At 50.8% G+C, this 21,370-nt stretch overlaps 1 protein-coding gene across 2 annotated transcripts in view; it reads right to left on the bottom strand.

The window, feature by feature from the left end:
• ARSI (arylsulfatase family member I) overlaps positions 1-11,620 on the bottom strand; it is a 39,990-nt gene extending 28,370 nt beyond the window's left edge. The window contains exon 1 of one of the 2 annotated variants that reach the window (XM_004587537.2): positions 11,337-11,620. The gene's annotated coding sequence lies outside the window, so the exon portion shown is untranslated. Of the gene's footprint in view, positions 1-9,286; positions 9,338-11,336 lie in introns of those variants that run through there. The other variant, XM_058677362.1, reaches the window with a different exon arrangement.
• Positions 11,621-21,370: the final 9,750 nt, after the last annotated feature.

Below are 21,370 nucleotides of genomic sequence, written 5' to 3'. Positions count from 1 at the left end.
ATAGGACAAGCATGGTTTAGGGACCTATAGGACACAAGGAGAAACTAAGGCTCCAGAAATAGATGGAGTTCTAATCTTGGAAGTGATTGCCCCTTGCAGGCCACCTGGCAGTACACGGGTGTTGTGAATGGCAGCTGAACAGCCCAAAGTGCACACGACTGAATGTGCCTTTTGCCCCCTCCCCACCAAGGCACTACGCCCTCCGCCTAGGACCTTAGCCATGGCCACAACCTTCCCTTCCTCTGCTTTTGTCTTGGAAAGGGTTCAGCAGGCTTGGCCAACACAGATGTGTTCCCAGCAAAGGCCAGGCCTGAGCCAGAAGAACCTCAAGAACTTCTCACAAGCCAAGGGCCACCCACGAAGGTAGTAGGCACAAGGAGGGGAGTCAGCTAACCTGTCTCCCCTGCCTCTTATCCTGCTTTCCCAGACCCTGCATGTGACCTTGGCAGGCTCCACAAACTACACACATGTGCAAAGAGCACATTGCATGGTTCAAGGCTCTCTTTCTCTCGTGCTATTTGACCCCAGTCTCAGCCTCCTGAGGTCTCAGTTTCCACACATCAAGATGAGGGTTGAACTGACAAATGGGTTCCAGGTTTGCAGTCTCCCGCGCTAATATTTGGTAAGAGAATATATTTTACAGTACCTCATATACCAGATTGCACACTTCAGGGTTCATGATGCTAAAATTTTATGTTCTAGAATGCAATGGCCTTTGACCGTTGAAGTACCTAACTCTATGCTTCCATGAGCCCGCGTATCATTGTTTCCCAAAATTTGATTTGCTCCCACACCACCTCTCTCATGTAGGCTAGGTCTGTATACCACCTGTATTTTTATGCATGAGGATTTTCTTTAAATAGATTCTTTTTAACTTAAATAAGTGTCTTTAAAATGGAAACTTTCTATCATTATTGCAAATGGAAAACTAGTCTCACCTGCCATAAATAGGAGCTAAAAGTAAAAATAAATACAATAAAAGCAATGCCATTAAATTCTAACTAGATACTGTCGCCTGCCAAAGGCTCCAAGCCCAAGGCTTACTCTTTAAAAAAAATAGCGTATACACATACATACTAGCAAGGCATCAAGAGGTGTTCAAAGCCAGTTAGTGGCAAATTAAAACCCTACAATGAAGGCTGAAAAATACAACTTACCTGTCACCTTGCTCTCGTTAAGTGACTGGATCAGTGCTACAGTTGGATAGCATGCAGGCTCCTTGCAGGCTGTGTGCCTTCACTGCACAAAGCCCCTGACTCCCAAAAGCCACACACATGTGGTCCAACCCAGTCGGCTTCTTCTCTTCCCAGCTTTGGGATTTTTACAAAACCCATCCCTCACAATGCACTGTCTCCCTTTCTCTCCATGAGCAAGGGATGTTGGAAACCCTCAAAGTCCAGCACCTGGAGTCTCCTGAAGACACAAGCAGTCCCAGGACCAGTGGTAGGCCTCAGCCGGGCCACGGTGTACTTGCTAGGGCAGATGCTTGGGGCAGTAGTTAAGATATCACTTGGCATTCCCAAATCCCATATCAGAATTCCTGAGTTTGTGTCCTGGCATTTCTGATTCTACTTTCCTGCTAAACCCTAGAAGGTAGCAGGTGATGATCAGGTGATTAGGTCCCTGTTAGACCAAGCTGAGTCCATCCTTGCCCAGTTCTAACTATTGTGGACATTAGGGAGACAGCCCAGAGAATTAAAGCTGTCTCAGTCTTGGTCCCAGTCTATGCATCACTCTTTCTCATATACTTGGTTTTTGAAAGGCTGAGTTACAGCAAGAGGGAGAAACAGAGGGGAGGGGGTCTTCCATCTGCTAATTCACTCCCCAGATGACACAGTGGCTAGAATTGGACCAGGCCAAAGGCAGAAAACTGGGACTCCATTCAGGTTTCCCACGTGAGTGGGTCAGGAGCCCAAGGACTTGGGCTGCCTTCTTCTGCTTTTCCAGGCACATTAGCCAAGAAGCTGGATCAGAAATGGAGTAGCCAGGACTTGAGCCAGTATCCATATGGGATACCAGCATTGTGGACTCTTAACACACTGTACCACAAATCTCAGTGACAGCTGGGTCTGTGGGTTTCCCTTAACTGAGGTACAGAGGGAGCAGGCACAGCCCAGTGGTTCTGGCCACTCCAGGGGCAGGGAGGTGGGGTGGGGGGCCATGTGAAGAGCTTGTTTCCACCTGCATACTCCTGGGGCCTCAAAGCTGGGCTCACTCTCTGTAGATTCAGGGTGGCATCAGGACGGGTCTGGCCTATGGACAGGAGGACCCAGTTCTAATCCCACTGTAGCCAGTCCACTACGTGCCCTTGAGCCCTTCTTCTGCGATGCAACGTCCTGACTGTGCAGTCAGAGGTGCACTCTGGCTCTGTGTGGAGTGTCTGACTGCAGTTCACAGCTCTTCCGTGCACATCCACACTCCCACCAAAGGCTGTTATATTACCATTAGGGCAACGGTAACTATGATGTGATTCTCCCAGTTCCCTAAGGAAGGCTGAAACAGGCTACAATGTGCTCATTGACAGCCACCCCTGCTAGAAATGCTGTGATACGCAGAAGTACTCCCCAGATCTGGTACCAAGCTGCTTTTTACTTCCTGTCAGGTTCTGGTACTTGGGGACAGCTATCAGTCCTCACCTGAGTTTACCTGCTGACTGCTTCTCCTGTCATAGTCACCTCCCCTTGTCACAGGGAAAGCTGGGCTGCCTTCTTCCCACGCCCACTCTCCTCCAGGCCTCTGTCCTTGCCCTCTTTCCCCACAATGTCCTCCTCTACCTGCCCTCAGCATCCACCTCTGATAGTCAGGTGATGGCCGTGCCTGTGTCCTTAATCCTCTATGATTTGGAGCTAGTCTTTTGGCTGCTCCCACATGGAATGAAAGGGTTGCACCTGCAAAGCTCCTTGCATATCTGGCCTCAGGCATAGCAGGTGCATCATTCTCATCATGAGAAAGAAGTGAACATGGTTTGCTTGAACTGCCCTCACTCTTGAAGACCCTGGCAGACCTGCAAGCAGGAGAAAGACTTGCAAGCAGAAAGGGGACCACTGGTCAGCGCAAGGGCCTGCTAGCAGCAAGCAGCGAGGGCAGTATGGCCTCACTTACCCGCAGCCTTAGCCTAGCACAATGTTCACAACAGCAAAGTTGTTCACTAATGAGCATCCCAGGAGCAACTTCTTACTTGGACAGCAATGTGATGGGGATCATTATGAGGAGATGGAGCTAGGAGTCAGGTGCAATCAAGGCAATGCGCCTTAACCTTTAGCTTTGTCTTTTACTACAGCCTCACCCAGCCACATCAACCCAGTCCAGGTAGTGCATGTGTGTGTGTGTGCGTGAGAGAGGCAGAGGGGGAGAGAAAGAGAGACGGGGAGAGGGAAAGATTATTAACTCGGCCTGGCGCGATAGCCTACTGGCTACAGTCCTCACTTTGCATACACTGGGATCCCATATGGGTGCCAGTTCTAATCCCGGCAGCTCCACTTCCCATCCAGCTCCCTGCTTGTGGCCTGGGAAAGCAGTCAAGAATGGCCCAAAGCCTTGGGATCCTGCACCCGCGTGGGAGACCTGGAAGAAGCTCTTGGCTCCTGGCTTCAGATTGGCTCAGCTCCAGCCATTGTTGTCACGTGGGAAGTGAATCATCGGATTGAATATCTTCCTCTCTGCCACTCCTCCTCTCTTTATATCTGACTTTCCAATGAAAATAAATGAATCTTTTTTTAAAAAGTTTATTATCTTATTTTTACTAATTAGGAAAAAATCTTCAAATCTGTAGGCATCCTGGGCTTTGTGGTGGCTCTCTGTCCTGCCCAACATGCATTCACTGATTTCACAAACACTTCTTAGGGCTGCAGAGACAACGTAGCAGGCATGGCCTTGGCAGAGGTCAGACACCTGGCTTCTGGTCCCGGTTTCAACAAGAACTCTCAGTGTGACCTTAAGCAAGTGGTTTCTCTAGACCTCAATGTTCTTAAGCTGCAGAATGAGGGGTTGAACTTGATAGAAAGTAAGGATGTTTCCTTTTCTTATTGCTTAAGATCTTAGTAGCTCATCTACCAGTCTGTGAGCTGCAGACTTTTAGAGCAGGGATTGGGAGGTCCAAGTTCATTTTAAGAGGTCTGGGAAAAGGCCCACACACAGCAGTGGCTGTAAATATTACATAAAATTGCAACATCTTTCGTGTGGGGTAGGGGGCAGGGTGTTGCAGCGAACAGAGCAAGACACTTTGCAAAACGGGCTCTGACTTTCACAGGCAGACTCTCTTGTGAATGGCATTGGCCGTTGTCCTGACTTGCACAGAGCTCACAGTCCAGCAGAGAAGGTGAGATCCAAGTAGCCCGAGCACCATGACAGAAACAGAAGTGGATTCCAAAATTTTCCATTGAGAGTCTGGAAAAAGGACTAGCCCTTCCCTGTACAAAATGCACAAATGCTACATACAATTTCTGGGTGGTAATGGTCAAAAGTGTTGATTGAACAAAGTCAAGCGCATCTGGAACAAACCTTTATCTTGAGTTCTTGAACAAGAACATCACGCAAGTCGTTAAGAGAGGTTAAAGATACAATGGTCACAATGGTACCACGGGGTCAGTGGTTAAGGTCTTGGGACGCCCTTGATCAAAAAGAGGAGGTGGCAGGAAAAGCTGGCTTGAAATAAACCCTGAGCCATCCATTGTTCCGTAGGCTAGACAAAGCAATTCTTACTGCCTTGAAAGACCAAGTCCGCATGCTTGCAAACAGAACCACTTAAGTCACTGTAGAATTACTCACAAATATTACCAGATTAAATCATCCGTTCACAATAAGCAGAGGCCAGAACTGAGAATCCACAAACCCAGGTTAGCATGGAGGAGAGCACAAAATCAAGAGGAGGAGAGCTGGCACGATAGTGTAGCGGTTAAAGTGCTCGCCTTGAATGCACTGGGATCCCATATGGGTGCCGGTTCTAATCCTTACAGCCCCATTTCCCATCCAGCTCCCTGCTTGTGGCCTGGGAAAGCAGTCAGGGACGGCCCAATGCTTTGGGAACCTGAACCCGCGTGGGAGACCTGGAAGAAGCTCTTGGCTCCTGGCTTCGGACTGGCTCAGCTCCAGCCATTGCGGCCACTTGGGGAGTGAATCATTGGATGGAAGATCTTCCTTTCTGTCTCTCCTCCTCTCTGTATATCCACCTTTTCAATAAAAAAATGAATAAATCTAAAAAAAAAAAAAAAAACCAAGAGGGGGCCCTGTGGTGATAAGACCCCACTGAAGGTAGTTGTGTTTAAAAGCAAAGCCACGCCAGCCACAAGCTCTGCCTCCTTTCCCCTGAATATGTTCCTGGTAGTGCTACCAACTTGGTTATGCACCTGCAAGATTGAAAAGGTAGACCCGGCACAGTAGCCTAGTGGCTAAAGTCCTCACCTTGCATGTGCCAGGATCCCATCTGGGCACTGGTTTGTGTTCCAGCTGCTCTACTTCTTTCCATCCACCTCCCTGCCTGTGGTCTTGGAAAGCTCAAACCCTTGGGCCCCTACACCTGTGTGGGAAACCTGGAAGAAGCTCCTGGCTCCTGGCTTCAGATTGGCCCAGCTCCAGCCATTGTGGCCACTTGGGGAGTGAACCAGTGGATAGAAAATCTTTCTGTCTCTCCCTCTCTCTGTAACTCTGACTTTCCAATTTAAAAAAATAAACAAATAAATCTTTAAAAAAAAAAGATTGGAAAGGTAAAAATATGCTTGACCCTAAGTGTGAATAATCATTTTAAAGGTCATGGCCCAAGGCACCACTGACACTACAATTACACTCGGCACTCCTGTGGCAAAGGAAGGAGGACCCAACAGCCAGGTGTGGTTTCATTGAGACTGCTTGGCAACCAGGAAGAGAGGGAAGCAGCTCAGCGCCTGCAGGGTGGGGCAACGGGGTGTCCATGCTTTCTTTGCTAATGTGTGTATCTTGGTGCCATGCAATTCCCAGTCAAGCCATCTGAGATGCAGCTGAGAGTTTGCATTTCCAACAGATGCAAGGTGATGCCCGTTGCCAGGCCATACTTTGAAAGTGAAATCCAAGATACTGACAGTGACTGCAGAACATAGCTAAGCCTGTGCACTTTGGAGTCAGAAAGGCCTGAATTTAAAGCCTGGCTTTCCCCTTGCACTAGCCGAATAACCTCCATTCATTCCTTAGCATGTTTGAGACTTAGCTCCTGATACATAAAACGCAGATAATAGGCAGAATTCTTTGTTTATGTAATAAATGTGTATTAAGCATTTACCATGGGTCAGGCTAGTGCTGGACCCTGGGGATACGTCGATGAAACAAAGCAGACCTGGTTCCTGCTCCCGCGGGGCTGATGGCTCTCGAGATGATGGATGCGGACTATTTAGCACAGTGCCCGAGACCAGCTAAGAGCCCAACAAATGATACCTATTTTTATTAGGAGTACTATGGTATCATCAATTTCAAGTACCCAGAGGAGAAAACACTTTTATTGAGTGTTGACTGCCTGAAAGGATGTGAGATTTAGTCTGCAATACAGGGATACCCATATGAAGGGTACGCGGTCCTGCCCTGGGTAGGAGCTCCTGCTTGAGTGGAGAGATTCAAACTGAACCCAAGTGGCCGCTCTAAGTCACTGGCCTTGCCCTAACAGCACAGATTCAATGCTGAGTTCTTGCTCTTCACACCCCTGATCCTGAGCCACTTGATTCTCAAAGCTGGTCTGGTTCTCTTTTGACTGCTCAGCCCCCAACTTCAGCTCTCTTACTCTGCTGCTCTCATTTCCACCCTTGAAAACTGCTGTGCCCCACTCATGGAGGGTGGGTCAGCCAATTCCTGCCTGCCAGGCAGCCTGCAGCTCTCCCGCTGGGAACTGCCCTAACCCCTCAGCGTCCTCTACCCTCCCCACCCACATCTGCACAGATGGATCAGTCTAGACAATGGGTAGACACTGCACTCACAGGCACTGGGAAAAAAGTTGCCATGACTCAGATTACATGTCAACCATGTAATCGTGCTCAGGCAAAGGCCTGGCCTGGCTGTGATAAGATCAGCATCAGGGTTCATGGTGTTAATGAAGGAACAACAAAGTCCTGCCAGGCGGGCCGCCTTAGACACTTGGTTTAGGTCTCCCTGTGCCCCTCTGCAGGTGCAGTGGGATTCTCACCATCAAGGCCAGTGGGAAGGTGAGAAGGAACAGTGAATAGAAGGGAAGAGATGCAGAGAGAGCCCAAACTGTCAAGCTCACTGGAAATCAGCCACGGGACTTAGGCGCAATCATAAGCGGGGAGGAGTAGGACACACAGCCCTACCTTCAGCGAGCTGCCAACTTAACCCTGAGGGCCAACCAGCCGGCAGAATGGTGAGTGTGCGAGCCAGCACCATGGGCAACAGCCTGGAATCGTTATGATCCTCCCAGAGCTCCCAGCAAAAGGGACTCCAGCTGACACCTGCAGGGGAAGGAAGTGGAGCAGGGCAAGATGGAGGGAGAGAGAGAGGATGTATCCAGGGTAAGGAAACAGCACGCACATAGCCGGGCCATGCGGCCGCAGAGACAAACATGAGAAAGACCCAGGCCAGGCAGCAGAAGGCCAACCATCCTAAGGCACTGGCTCTCTCTCCTGAGAGCAGTGGGGACCCAAGCCAACCAGCTGGTGATCACTGGCTTCCACAAGTAGGGAAACTGAGATAAAAGGAACTAACCTGAGGACACACACCCCCGGAGGGTGCAGTGGCTGACTCCAGCCATCTGCGGCCACAGCCTGTACTAGCCAGCCGACTCCATAGCCGACACACACAGATCCTAACACTCCCAGCCCCGGGGTGGGGCTCAGCCAGAGCCCTTCCAGGCAAACTCTATTTAAACCTGTTTCATGAGGAGCCTCTTAATGGCCTCATTAACCTCATTAAGGACAGGGTCCTTAGGAACCCAGAGGTGGTACCCTGCTTTCATGGGGCTGCTTTGAAGTGGCTGCCACCTGAGGTCCAGGCGGATGACAAGGCAAGCCAATTCACCCTGTGCAGGGCTTGGACAGTCCCTCCCCTACCGCCCTGCACCCATCAGATTCCCTGAGCTTGCCCCCAGATGACCTGTCCCAAGCTCATTCACAAGGGCAAGCTGACTGGCCACAGTGTGGTCATGCGTCCCAGTGGCGGCAGCAGAAGGAGCCTGAGGCTCTTCCTCAGCCGTGCCCTCTCAGGTCTGGACACCCAGGTCTGCCTCAGCTCTAGTCCAATGCTTGGTCAGGGACATGACCTGATTCTCCCAGTCCTTCTCCTGTCAGTAGCCACCCCCCCTCCCATACCCATCTCTGATCTCCCAAAGACCCCATTCTGGGCAGATGCCCAAACTTCTGTAATAGCAACTGTGGGACCCAAACAGATAACCCTCTGCTGTGCCCCACTCTTTTCAGCTGCAACCTACACGAGGTGGGAGAGTTACGATTCAGCAGAGCCAGACCACACATACTTTCTGAGCTGCCCCAGCCAGCACTTGCGGGACACTGACCCTGCTAGAATGAAGCACCTGACCACCTGTCCTGCCCAGGGTGCAGAGCCCAGGCAGGCAGAAGGAGCCAATTCACCTTTTCAGAGCAGTGTGCTGAGGCCCTCGCAGCAGGCTGCGGCTGAGGCCTCTGCCTATTAATAGTCAGGCAGCTGTATGGCTCCTGAATGAGACTCTTTATTGCAAGCTGCATTGACAAAACAGATCCCGTTCCTTCCTGCCTGGCATATTTGGGAACTGCAGCAAGATGCTTCCTCCCTCTAGGGAGACCTTAGCAGTGACCCGCTTTCAACCAGAGAGGTCAAGATCAAGCCCACTGTAACCCCTCCTAGGCTCCTCCTCCCAAGTTCCCAGCTTCATACCCAAAAATCCTCAAGTCTCCCATATTCATCCTCTGGGATTTAGAAGCCCCAAAGTCAAGCCAGTGGGTGACTGGCCCTCCTGACATCTGGCCTCCTCCTCATGCCCCCACTCCTTCAGCTCACCATGTATGCGACTTGCAGACCCGGCGCTATGCACACACTAATCCTCTGCCTGATGCCGTGTCACTCCAGCTCTTCATGCGACCCTTCAGCCTGGGCTTGAAAGAGGCCAAGCTAGGAAGCCTGATCTCCCCATCCCCACCTCAGTGTGCCTCCACACTCTCCCCAGTTCCATCTGGGAGGGTAGGATAGAGCCTTTTGATTTTCCTTTTATCCCTCCACTGGCTTCTGGGACACTTCTCAACCCTGAGCTGGACCAAAGAAAACATGTGTAAATGCTTCCTCCTTCCCAGGCCCCACAACCTGACCGAACATCACGTCTTACTCAGCTGCGTTAAAAACAGGAGTTCCCAGTGTTGTGGCACAGCAAGGTGAGTCTCCACCTGCATCCCACATCAGAGCTCTGGTTTGAGTCCCGGATACTCCGTATGTGATTCAGCTCTCTACTCACACCCCTGGGAAGGCAACAGAAGATGACCTAAGTGCTTGGGTTCCTACCATCCATGTAGGAGATTTGGATGGAGCTCCAGCCTCCTAGGCTTGTCCTAACCCAGCCCTGGCCATTACAGCCATCTGGGGAGTGAGGGTGTGACCAGGCTGAGGTCAGAACTAGGTCCCTGGCTCTCACCACTGACTCAGCTGCTGTCCAAGGCATTGGTTAAAATGGAGTATGAAGAAACCAGGCCTCCTCCCAGGCTTATCTAATTCAATATTATTGAGCATTTTCTAAATGCTAGCCATCGCATTAAGGATAAAATGTCAGGCCTTTGCCTCAGGTTTGTGTGGATAGATTTGTAAACGCAGTATCATTGATATATAGTCAATACCAAAAGCTACATAATTAATATATAGAAACCAGGTCCTTTCAAAAGAAAAGAAAATTAAAAAAATAAACAAATAAGAAAAGAAAAGGAAGGAAGGAAGGAAGGAAGAAACAAAGAAACAAAAGAGAGAAAGAAAGAAAGTTAAAGAGAGATTTTGCATTCACTGGCTCACTCCTCAGATAGGCTGCATTGAGCAAGGCTAGCCCAGGCTGAAACAAGCAGCCTAGAATTCCATGTGAATGGCAGGGGTCCAAGGACTTGGGCCATCTTCCACTGTTTTTCCAGGTGCATTAGCAGGGACCTGGACCAGAAGAGGAACAATCAAAACTTGGGATTCAGACTGGCACTCATTTGGGATGCTGGAGTCACAGGCTGAATAACAACCTGTCACAGTGCCAACCCCAAGACGCAGATCTAGACCCAAAAATATATGAGAAGACCCCCAATCTTCTTAATACCATTATGAGGGAGAGGTCTTTGGTATAGCGGTTACGTCCCCACTGGTGTTCCTGGGTTCAAGTCCTGGCTTTGCTTCTCATTTCAGCTTCTTCCTAATACCCACCCTGGGAGGCAGCAGGTGTGGCTCAGGTTCTTGGGTCTTTGACACCCATGTGGCTCCTGGCTTCAGCTTGGCCCAGCCCCCACTGAGATGAGCATCTGGAAAGTGAGCCAGCAGTTGGAAAAATGGAAGATTTCACTCTCTTTATCTCACTCGCCCTCTGTCTTTCAAATAAATATAAATAATGATAATACAAATTTTTAGATTACATAAAAGATAAACATCGATGACAAGGTGCTGAGCTGAGCGTGGGAGAGACGGCAGTGCCCGACGTAGCACCTGCTCTTGGGAGTTCACAGCCTCCCTAGTTGCCTTGTTTCCCAAAAGCATACTCCGAAGCCCAAGGTTGACATGAAGCCACCCACACACTGGCTGGCTGGCCCTGAAGCCCCTGGGTGCTGGGTGCTTGTTGGGTGCCCCTGCCTCACCTCATGTGGACTCTGGAAGGCTCTGCTGGTACTCCCTGGAAAGTGGCACAGCTGTGGGAAACGTAAGGCGTGTGCTCACCTGTTTGCTTTCCTGAATTCCAGCTCCTTCCCAAATAAAAATAGACTATGTTTTCCCAAACAGTGCCGGGCCCCACCTGAGCTCTTATTATTATCTTTTCTTGAATTAGAATCCCAGCAGCGCTGCTCGTGGCCTACATGCTTAGGGTTAGTGGTGGGCAGCTAGCCTGCCACTGTCAGGCTAGCTCCGCCAAGGACAACCAGAAGATCTCTACAAGCTGCCTTCGCCTCCTTAAGACAACACAAGGGGTGAACATGGGCATAATAAGCACTGAGCTATCACATCCACTGTCTCCTTTGGGGTTCCTATGTCCTGTAAGAATGGACAGCATTTGGATCCCTGTGCTGGTGATAGGGAAATTAAAGCCAAAGACAGAGGAGTTCAGGAGACCCCAGCAATCAGAGGCTCCTGACCCTCGCCTGGGCTCTTTGCCCTCACCAGGGTTTCCCAAACACCAGTTCTCACTGACCCTAAGAATACCATACCCATCGACTGTAGGCCAAACTGGAAAAACTTGCTTCATTTGTTCAGGAGAAAGCTTTTGGTTGATTCTGGGTGGGGGGAAACTGCTGATCAATCCAGTGCCAATGTCATCATCATAACCACAGACGCCGGCCAGGCGCTGAAGTCACATGTTAGATGATCCTCCACCAAGATGCTTAATTGCTTGGGATGATCACTGAAGTGAACATGAAAGTCCCAAAGAACTGGCAGGGGGCCCTCCTTTGCCCAGCCTGATATTCCGTCACGCTGCCTCCACACGGCCTGGAGCCCCTCCCAGCCCTAACAGTCTCTGAGTTTCCCTGGTAACTGTGGGCTGGTGGAAATGACAATTAAGCGGTTCAACTGCCTGGTTCCCTTAGATACCCCACTCCCTCGTTACAGCTTGGTTTCAGGGTCAGGAAGACCTAGGTTTACCATAGACAGACACCTGCTAGGGAAGAGGGAATCTCAAGGGTCAGGGAGAAGGCCTGGGAGGCCATGGCTCATTCACCTGTCACTCCTTCCACCAGGCCCTGCCACCAGGTCCTCTCACTCATCCATGCCTGTTACATGCTGGCTCCTGAATTTGAGGGAGGGAAGATGGGGTGGAAAAATGAAGCAAGCTCTACTGTAATGTGAATGACACTCTCCTACCCCTGTCTGCTTCAGGGAATAGGGCCTCCTCTAGGGGAGGGGACTGGGGTGCCAGAGGACAGAGGCAAGGAGCCTGGCTTTACTCTGTTCCGCTCCCTTCAAGTTTTTGGCAGTGTGCCTGTGCATCACCTACCCCAGAGATAGGTTTCAGCTTTAGATGACATCCTCACCTCCATGCTTGTTCCCCAAGAGGGGTGTTGGGAAAGGCATGATCTGGGGTTAGCAAGCAGGGTGAGGAAGGAGGCATTTCTCAGCTCCATTGACCATGGCTTCTACCCATGCAGTGGCCAGGGAGTACAAGGGACTCCTCCTTGCATGGCCTCAAGAGACCTGTGTGTGAACTGGCATGTGGTCATTTGCGAGTGAGAGGGACCAACACTTGTGTCCTTTACTTTCCCTGATACCTTGGAGCCAGCAGGTGGTCTCCTGAGCCTGCCATGGAGGTGATGGGCAGCTTTGAGACACAGGGCTGGTCCCCACCCTCTCCTGGCTTTCCCAAGAGATTACTGTACCACTTTTTCTTCCCCCCAACTCTGAACCCCGTCCCATCCCAGCCCTGCCTCCAGAGGATCCAAGCAGGGACTTCATGGTGGCTACAGGAATCCTTGCAGGCCAAGCAAGAACTTCTCCTCTGGGTGACTTTTGAATGGCAGCTTCCCCAGGGACTCTGCTCAGTGACACCCCTTCCCCTCCCTGGGGGACATCAGCATTTCCTGCTGACCCTGGCCTCCTCCTTTCAGCCTCACAGCATCCCAGAGAACTTGGGGCTGTTGTTACCCTGACTTCACAAAGAAGCCAACACCCAGAGCCAAAATAAGTCACCACAAGTTACAAACTGGCCCCAATTTGCTGAGGATCCCTGAACCCCAAACTGTAGAAGACAGGGGTGTTGTTCATTGCATTTAAACCTAAAAACCTGTAAAAATCACTTTTATATATTAAAAGATAGCATGTGTATGGAACAGTATGGAGCAGCATGTGGCACAGTGGGTGAGGCTATCACTTGGGAGACCCACATCCAAATCAGGGTGCCTGGGATGGAGCCCTACATCTGCTTCTGATCCCACTTTCTGCTAATGCACATCCTGGGAGGCAGCAGAAGATGCCCAAGCGATCAGCCACCTGTCATCTGCGTGGGAGACTCAGATGGAGATCCAGGCTACTGGCATCCTCCTGGCCCAGCCCCCGATATTGTGTCTATTTGGAAAACAAACCAGTGGGTCTCTTTCTGTTTGTCTCTCTCTCTGCTTTTTCAGATTAAAGTAAATAGATAATTTGAAAAAAAAAACTGTTTAAATAAGGTGAGAAGACCTGCCAGGCCTGGCAGAAGACAGTAGCTGATTATAGGACTGTGGTCAATGATGAAAACAATGACAATCCTACAGAGACACGGACGGGGGGGCACGGGTATGAAAGGCCACTCCTGGGAGAGGAAATCAGAGCCACTTGCCCTCCCTAAGAGCAGCAAGTGTCCCCACGTCTGAGGATCACTGCTGTGTGTGGATGAGGAGAGAGACAGGAACATCCTGCAGATGAGCCCAGCGGTGGCAGGGGAGCCGCCAAGATGCTCACAATACCAGCAATTCCTCCCCAGGCACATGACAGACACGCACAAGGATGCCCGGGCAGTATGGAGTTCATGGTGGAAAGTGGGTAATCACTCCAATGCCCATCCACCTGAGAATGGATTAATAAATTGCAGAGCACGCCTAAAATGAAGCAGATTGAAAAGTGGAAGCCCTGGACATGAACGTGAATAAATTTCAGACACAACACGAACAAAAAGCAAGCAAGCAGCAGGAGGCCAATGTACAGTATTATGTCATTTATAACAAGCTGGAAAGTCTGCCAGGCAATACTGTGTTTTATGAACATATATAGTTGGAGCATAAAAACATGTTCAGGAGCAATTCATGCCAACCTCAGGGAACGGGCTGGGAGCCTCGTATTTCTGAGCAGGAGAGCAGGGAAGGGACTCAGAATCTCTGATTCATTGGTTATGCCTTGCCTCACATGCTAGATCATAGGAACCTGTCTCCCTCTGTCCCTGTATTTTTCATAGGTCAAATAGCGCATAATTTATCAATGGATAATTGATAAATTAACCAACTGGATAATTGCTGGAAGGTCAATTACCTCCCAGGTCACTGATCTCTGTTAGAAAGCTCCAGCTGGAAATCGTGCAAACTGTGGCATTCTCCGAAGCATGACCCTATTGCTGTTCCTTAAAGACCCTCGTGTGAACCCAAGCCATGGATGACTCAGATGCAAATGGATTCGTGTCCTCAGCTGCCCTGCAACCACAGAGGCCACATCTCCCACCTCCTTGATCCTGTCCCATGAACAAATAGCATCAACTACAGCATGTTCACTTCTAAAGAAGCCCCGAAGAAGATCCCCCTCCACCCTCCAAGCAACAGAGGCTCCAAAACATGCCAGCACACTTCCCTGTGGAGTTCTCTCTGCTCACCATGGCTGACTCAATGCTCGGGAGGAAGAACTGAGTTGGGCATCAGGAAAGCGTCTACTGACCCACCCATGACTGTCAGTGAGCAATACAATCTCACTGAGCCCCCAGGTCTAGAAGCACCAGAATTACTGGAGAAGACTGGTGGGGTGGCACACCAGTTCAAGCTGTGGCCTAGGATGCCAGCAGCCAGTATTAGGGTACTGGCTTGAATCCCAACTGCTTCACTTCCAATCTACTTCCTGCTAATGCACCTGGGAAAGCAGCAGACTATGGCCCACATGCTCAGGTCTCTGCAGCAGCGTGAGAGAGCCAAAAGCTCCTGGCTCCTGGCTTTGGGCTGGCTCTGACCATTGCAGCAGCCATTTGGGGGAGTGAACCAGAAAATAAAGATCTCTCTATTTCTCCCTGTCTCTAACTGACTTTCAAATAAAATGAATATTTTAAAAAATTAATTACTGAAAAAAATGCTTTTAAAAATGTAAGTGTGGGGCCCGGTGGCGTGGCCTAGCAGCTAAGGTCCTCGCCTTGAACGCGCCAGCATCCCACATGGACGCAGGTTCTTATCCCAGCAGCTTCACTTCCCATCCAGCTCCCTGCTTGTGGCCTGGGAAAGCAGTCGAAGATGGCCCAATGCTTTGGGATCCTGCACCCGTGCGGGAGACCTGGAGGAAGTTCCTGGCTCCAGATCAGCACAGCACCGGCCATTGAGGCCACTTGAGGAGTCAGTCATCAGAGGGAAGATTTTCCTCTCTCTTTCTCCTCCCCTCTATATATCTTTGTAATAAAAATAAATAAATCTTTTAAAAAAAATGTAAGTGTGGAAGTAGGTATGGCACAGCAGGTAAGCTGATGCTTGCAACACCCGCATCCCGTATCATATGGTTTCAAGACCCAGTTCCTCCACTTCCCATCCAGCTGCCTGCTAATGCACCTGAGAGTATAGCAAGTGCTTGGGTTCCAGCCACCCATGTGGGAGACTGGATGGAGTTCCAGAATCCTGGCATTGGCCTGGTTTGGTCCCAATCATCATGGGCATTTGGAGAGTGAGCCAACATATGCAAAATCTCTTTCTGTGTTTCAAAGAAATAAACAAGTTTTGCTTCGAATAAAGGCCAAAATCAAAGTTGTTGATGTGGGGCCTTAGAAGTGTGTTGCTCTGAACAGTCAGGTGAGGCCAGCACTCAATAAGCTTGGGAATGGCTGGGCGGTCATCTCAGACTGGACACAGATGTGCATGACAGAAACCTGTCCACAATGACCATCTTTTCTGTGCCCAGTGTCTTCCTGCCTCTTTGGCAATCGCTGCCCTGAATAGTTGATGTCAAGCAGGGTGTTGGGTGAGAATGAGGGAACAGCCTCCTACTCCCTGGTAACTGAGGGGAAGCTAAGAAAGGCAGTGGGGAGGGGCAGCCAGCACTGGGATCCTCTGCAGGGGAGCAAGGGTGGGGTGGAGAGCCCGTCTGCAGGCTTCCTGCCCCTCCAGCCCTGGGCCCAGCACCCCAGCCACAGGAGGCAGCTCCCTCTCCCTGCCTCCAGTCCTTTCCTAGCCAGGAGTCACAGCCGGTCACAGCATTGTTGCAGAGCGTCAGAGGCAGAGCACAGCTGCATTTTCCCAGTGGCAGCCATTCACTGCTGACTTATTACCTGTACTATTACTTAATTGGCACTTTCCTTACTATTGATTCACTTTTTTTTTTACATGAATGCCTGCTTGAGCCTCATCCACAGTGATATCTGCAAAATAACAGGTTTGATGTAAGAGATTTTTTTTTTTTGGTCTAATACATACTAAAGTAAATACATAACTTTTCCATTTTAAAGTGTCCATCTGCTTTTCTCTTGAAGCCACTTGGTGCATCTCCATGCATTCAGAAATGCTGAACCGACCCAACCCTACCCGTTTCAGAGACGCACACCGAGGCCAGGGAGGGGCAGAACTTGCCAAGGATCACTCCCTCTGCGGCTCCACCTGTTTACACAGGTGTCCATGGTCCTCACCAGGTCCCTGCAACCCAGGGACCTTGACCTTCCAGGAGACCTTCCTTTGGTGGTGCACTGCCCCCTCCTGGCTGGACCCTCTGTCACGCATGTCCTCCTGAAAGGACAAGCCAAAAGAAGGGGACCTTGTTGCAGAACAGAAATGACTGCCCAAGGTGAAGAGCCTAGGCAGCCACAGGAGCTAGTATGGAAGAGGGGCGCTTGCACTTGTCTTTGGAAAGGAACAGGAACTTCAGAGCGGACAGAGCACTTGTGTCTGAATGGTGGCAAGGGAGTGAAATGTTGCCAGGACACTGCATGCTCAGATTAGGTTGCATGTTTGAATGATAGGAGGCACGCGGAAAAACAGGACTCACACAGCTTGTAGTCAGGGTTTCAGCCGGGGAGGGTGGATAAGCAGGGAAGTGATGTGATGCCAACTACAGCGTGTAGAGTAGACAGGGGAAGAGGGAGGGCAAGGGCAGCCTGCAGAGAAGGGGATGTGGCAATGGCTCAAGCCAAAGGGGACTGTTATAGACAGCAAGAGAGAGCATGCCGCACAGAAGTGTAGGATGTAAGGGCAGTTTTTATTAGCCAAGCTTGGCAGTGGTAGTTCCTGCTACACTGCAGGAACCACTATGCCACATGGCCAAAGTCAGGGACTTTTTAAGTTCCCATTGGCACTCAACAGCCAGGAATTTTTTTCTCAAACTATCCAATCAGTGGATAGCATTCTGGTCAACTTAGGTGATACACATTACAAATCATCCAATCAACTTAAGCGACACACAAGGTATCCAGTCAACTTAAGTTCCAACCGCAGCTTAAGCCAATCCACTAGCAAGCATGTTTGCAGAAGCAGACAGCTGCAGTTAGCTATGCTTGAAACTTAGTCAAGGAATCAAAATGGAGTCACCCCCTGCTGTGGGGTGCTATCACCCGGCTACACACTGTCACAGGACAGCCTCTTAGAGGGTCTGCCTCTGCCTTTAAGCCTCTGGCGATCTCTCAGAGGGCCTGTTCCCTTGGCAGGAGGTGAGAAGAACCAGACTAGATGCTCTCCAAGGGCCCTTCCAGCTCTGAGAAGCAAAATCACCACACTAAGAAATTATGTTGATAAGTCTGGGAATTGCTGCACCTCTTTCAGCAGTTAATCTGGCTTTCGCAATGAATATAAAACGCATGCATTCCCTCTGGTCCACCTGGCTTGTTGTTTCACTTATTCATCCAAGAGGCAGAGACATGGAGACAGATACACAGAGTAGGCTCTCAGCTGCTGGCTCACTCCCCAGAGGCCTTGTCTGCAGGGACTGAAGCTGGGAGCTGATAACTCATTCCAGGTTTCTCATGTGGAAGGCAGGAGCCCAATTACCCAAGCCATCATCTCTGCCTCCCAGGGTGCCCGTTAGCAGGAAGCTGGAGACAGGAGGCAGAGGTGGGTATTGAGCCCAGGTACTCTGTTCTCCACTGTCAGACTCGGGCCTCTTTTTCATGTTCATTCTCATCTACTTAAAAAGTAAAACAGTAGGGGGAGATAGACAGACACATCTTCTATTTGTTGGTTTACTCCCCAAAGGGTCATAAAAGCCAGAGTTATGTCAAGCCAAAGTCAAGATCCTGGAACTCTATTCAGGTCTCTCATGTGAGCAGCAGAGGCCTGAGGACTTGGACCACCTTCTGCTACTTTCCCAAGTGCGTTAGCAGAAGCAGAGCAGCTGGGACTTGAACCAGCACTATCATGTGGGATGTGGGCATCCCAAGCAGTAGCTTAACCTACTGTGGCACCATGCTGACCCTAACACAGGTATCTTAACCACTAGGCCAAATGCCCATCCATTTTCTCTGGCCCCGCTTTTAATTCCATCCACTGAAATGAAAAGTTGAATCAGCTAGGATGTATTTACGAGGGTACAGCCAAAAGCCTCTTGCATCACGCCATCTGCCATTCCTGACACAGGCTCTGGCCTCAGGGAGCTGCAGCTCACTGAATCGCAGCATGGGGTGGGGTAGTTTGCAGGGTCTACTACAGATTGTGGGATGCCCACCATGGAGTAGAGAAATGCTGTGGGGGGGTGGGGGTCCAAGCAGGACCCAGAGGCGGGTTGCAGAGGGGAGGAGCCGGACCCAAGGGTGAGGGGACAGGTGACAGTATCTCTCAGCCCCGATGGACTGAGGTCAGCCTTGACATCTCTCTGAACTCCACGTTACTGCAGCAACACCAGGTCAACCTTTCAAACATCCCTGAGACACCAGAGGAAAAAATTAATTTTCCCCGAGAGAGGAGGAAGCTGTGAGAAATCTAGTGTCCCAAGTGACTTGGTCCAGACGAAAAAAACAGGTTTAGTTACCCTGGCCAAAGGAGGCCTGCTCTGGACCACGTCTTCCCAGCTGGGCAACATCTCTTGAGGGTACTAGTATTTTAAAGGCCTGTTGTCCAGGAACTTCGTTGAACATAAGGTAATGCTGGGGTCCAGAGAGGGCGAGAGGCCAGCCCAAATAGCTAGTGCCCTGCCTCCTGGCCTAGATCCTGTCCTGTGTGCTGCCTCCCACCTCTGTAGGGCCTACCCACAGAGTTCTTAGCCTTTCTATAGCATATCTGCCTCTCGCTAATTTCCCAAATGCCCTCCCTGGGCATCCTGGGTGACTAAGGCATACCATCTACCCAAGAGGCATTTGCAGTAGAGTGGTCTAGAAGCTTCTGCCTTCTAAAGCTAACAAAGACATCTTTTTCCAAACTGGTTGAGAAATTCTCTGCGGCTGATTTTTTTTAATGCACTGTTTTGTTTGCCGCTGCCTTAATTGTTGCCATGTTATATTTTATCGGTTTAATGTTTTAATTTCGTGCTTGGTCCCCAAGGCAATGCAGCGAAGGGTATGATTTGGAAAATCAGGGAGATAAAGAAATTGTCCAGCCTCTCCGGAGCCGAGGACAAAGAGTCAAGCGCCAGCAATGAATTTTATTAGGAACAAAACAAAAACAGACAACCTGTTGCCAGATGGGAACTAATAGCAGGCCATCCTGGATGGGTTTGGTGCTGGTTTTTTAATTTAATACCAGTTCTCCATTTCTGCCCAGGTCAGCTGAGGATGCACAGCCCAGTTCTGTCTACACTGCCTGCTACAAGTTTTCTCCTTTTCTGGCCAATAGGCCTCACTCCCAGGGAGACCCCTACCCCCTATACCTTATTCATAAATTTGACAGCAGTGAGTGAGCATCTGCTGTGTGCAAACACGGTGCTGGAAGTGGAGGGGGGCAGAGTCATGCCATCAGTAAGACAGCATGCTAGTGCTTTCAGGGAGTTTCCATCCTACTGAATCATTGCATTCTCAACCGGGGACTACAGGTGCTTCCTGGTGGAGTTGCTGCAAGGTCTCGGGTTCTGCAGGGACATGCATGCTCATGGCATGAGCTCTTAACCCATTTGGGCTCCTCAGCATCACCACCCATTTAAGCTGGCAGGCCCCTCTGATCTCAGGCATCTAGCTCCCAACTGCCTGGGTGCCCCCTTCTTTCTCCCTAGAAACCAGCCAACCTATCTTGGCAACCGCTCCCCCGAGAAGCCCAGGACCAACAGAAATGCCATCCCTTTGCCCGTCAGACCTTCCCCCACCCAGCTGATAGAGCCCCAGGCAGGAGAAGCCCCAGCACAACTGTCTGCAGCCCAGTGGGCAGGGCCTGAGCAGGGAGGGAGCAGACAGGTCCTGACACACAGCCCTCAGCAACCACTGACCTCCACTGTCTGGCGAGCTATGAGGCCCTGAGGGATGCTGTGGGCTGGCTAGCTGAATTTCCACTCTGAATGCTCATGCTCCCCCTCCCGCAAATGCCTCTCCACCTCTTCCTCGCTCTCAGCAGACCTTGCCTCCCACTTGGCAGAAGAAAATAGCAGCTCAGGATGAAGTCTCCCGTAACACCCACTGCAAGCCTACACTTACATTGGTACCGCCCTCCCTTTGCTCCTGCTTTGGGGTTCTAGAGAAGTCAGCCCCTCACCCCCATCCTCACCCAGGTCCAACCCCTCCACCCACCCCCCACGCCGATCCCAGCCCTTCACACCTGCTGTTCCCACTGCCTTGAGGAATCTACCCAGCTGGGATCTGCCTGCAGTTTGTAAACATACTCAGGTCCCTTGCACCTTGAAACACAGCTACACAGTGGCTTAGTCTCTCTCTCTCTCCTCCACACAGAAAGTTCTCTGAAACTCCACTGCCTCCCTTATCTCACCATGGCCCTCAGACCACTGCCATCTGATGGTCTCCAGCACTCCATACCCATGGCACTACCTGAGGCCCTGCCCCTCATAACCTCACCTCCACCGCTGGCTGTCTTCCAGGAGCCCCCCTCTCTTGGGTGTCTCCCAAGCTCTCTGGTCACTCTTCCCAGCCTGTGTAGACAGATCCTGCCTCACTCAGCCCCAGCGCGTGAGCCCCACACTTCAGGCCTGGGTCACCTCTGCTCTCCCTTGCCCTGGCAAGCTTGCTCTCACCCACAGCCTAGACCATCACCCAGCTCCTGTCACGCGTCCACCTTCCTCTCCAGCTCAGACATCGACACTAAGCCCCCCAGCCAGCTACCCAAAAGCCCAGTCAACTCCCGCACTTGGTGTTTCAAAGGCATGCTGGGCTCAGTGAATCCACGATAGAACTTGGACTTCTAACATCCCCTGCACACCCTCCCTCCCTCGGCGCCCACACCCTGAGTCCTCTTTTAGTTTCTGTCTCAGAAAGACACTGCCCACCTGTTGGTACAGAAACCTGAGTCCCCCCTGACATGCTTGATCTAACCCATTTTCCTTCCTAATCCACTCCGGGAATCCTCCACTCCCCTCCCCCAGCACCTGACCACTTTCCCCTCTCAGGTTGCCGGCCTACACTTTTGTCGCTCACCTGCCCCTTCCGCAGACCCCGGCCCCGCCCCTCCATCTCCTCTTCTCT

This window comes from Ochotona princeps, chromosome 19 (assembly GCF_030435755.1).
Source record: "Ochotona princeps isolate mOchPri1 chromosome 19, mOchPri1.hap1, whole genome shotgun sequence".
NCBI lineage: Eukaryota > Metazoa > Chordata > Mammalia > Lagomorpha > Ochotonidae > Ochotona > Ochotona princeps.
The sequence above is the reverse complement of the archived record's forward strand: the minus strand, read 5'-3'. Positions and strand labels throughout refer to the sequence as shown.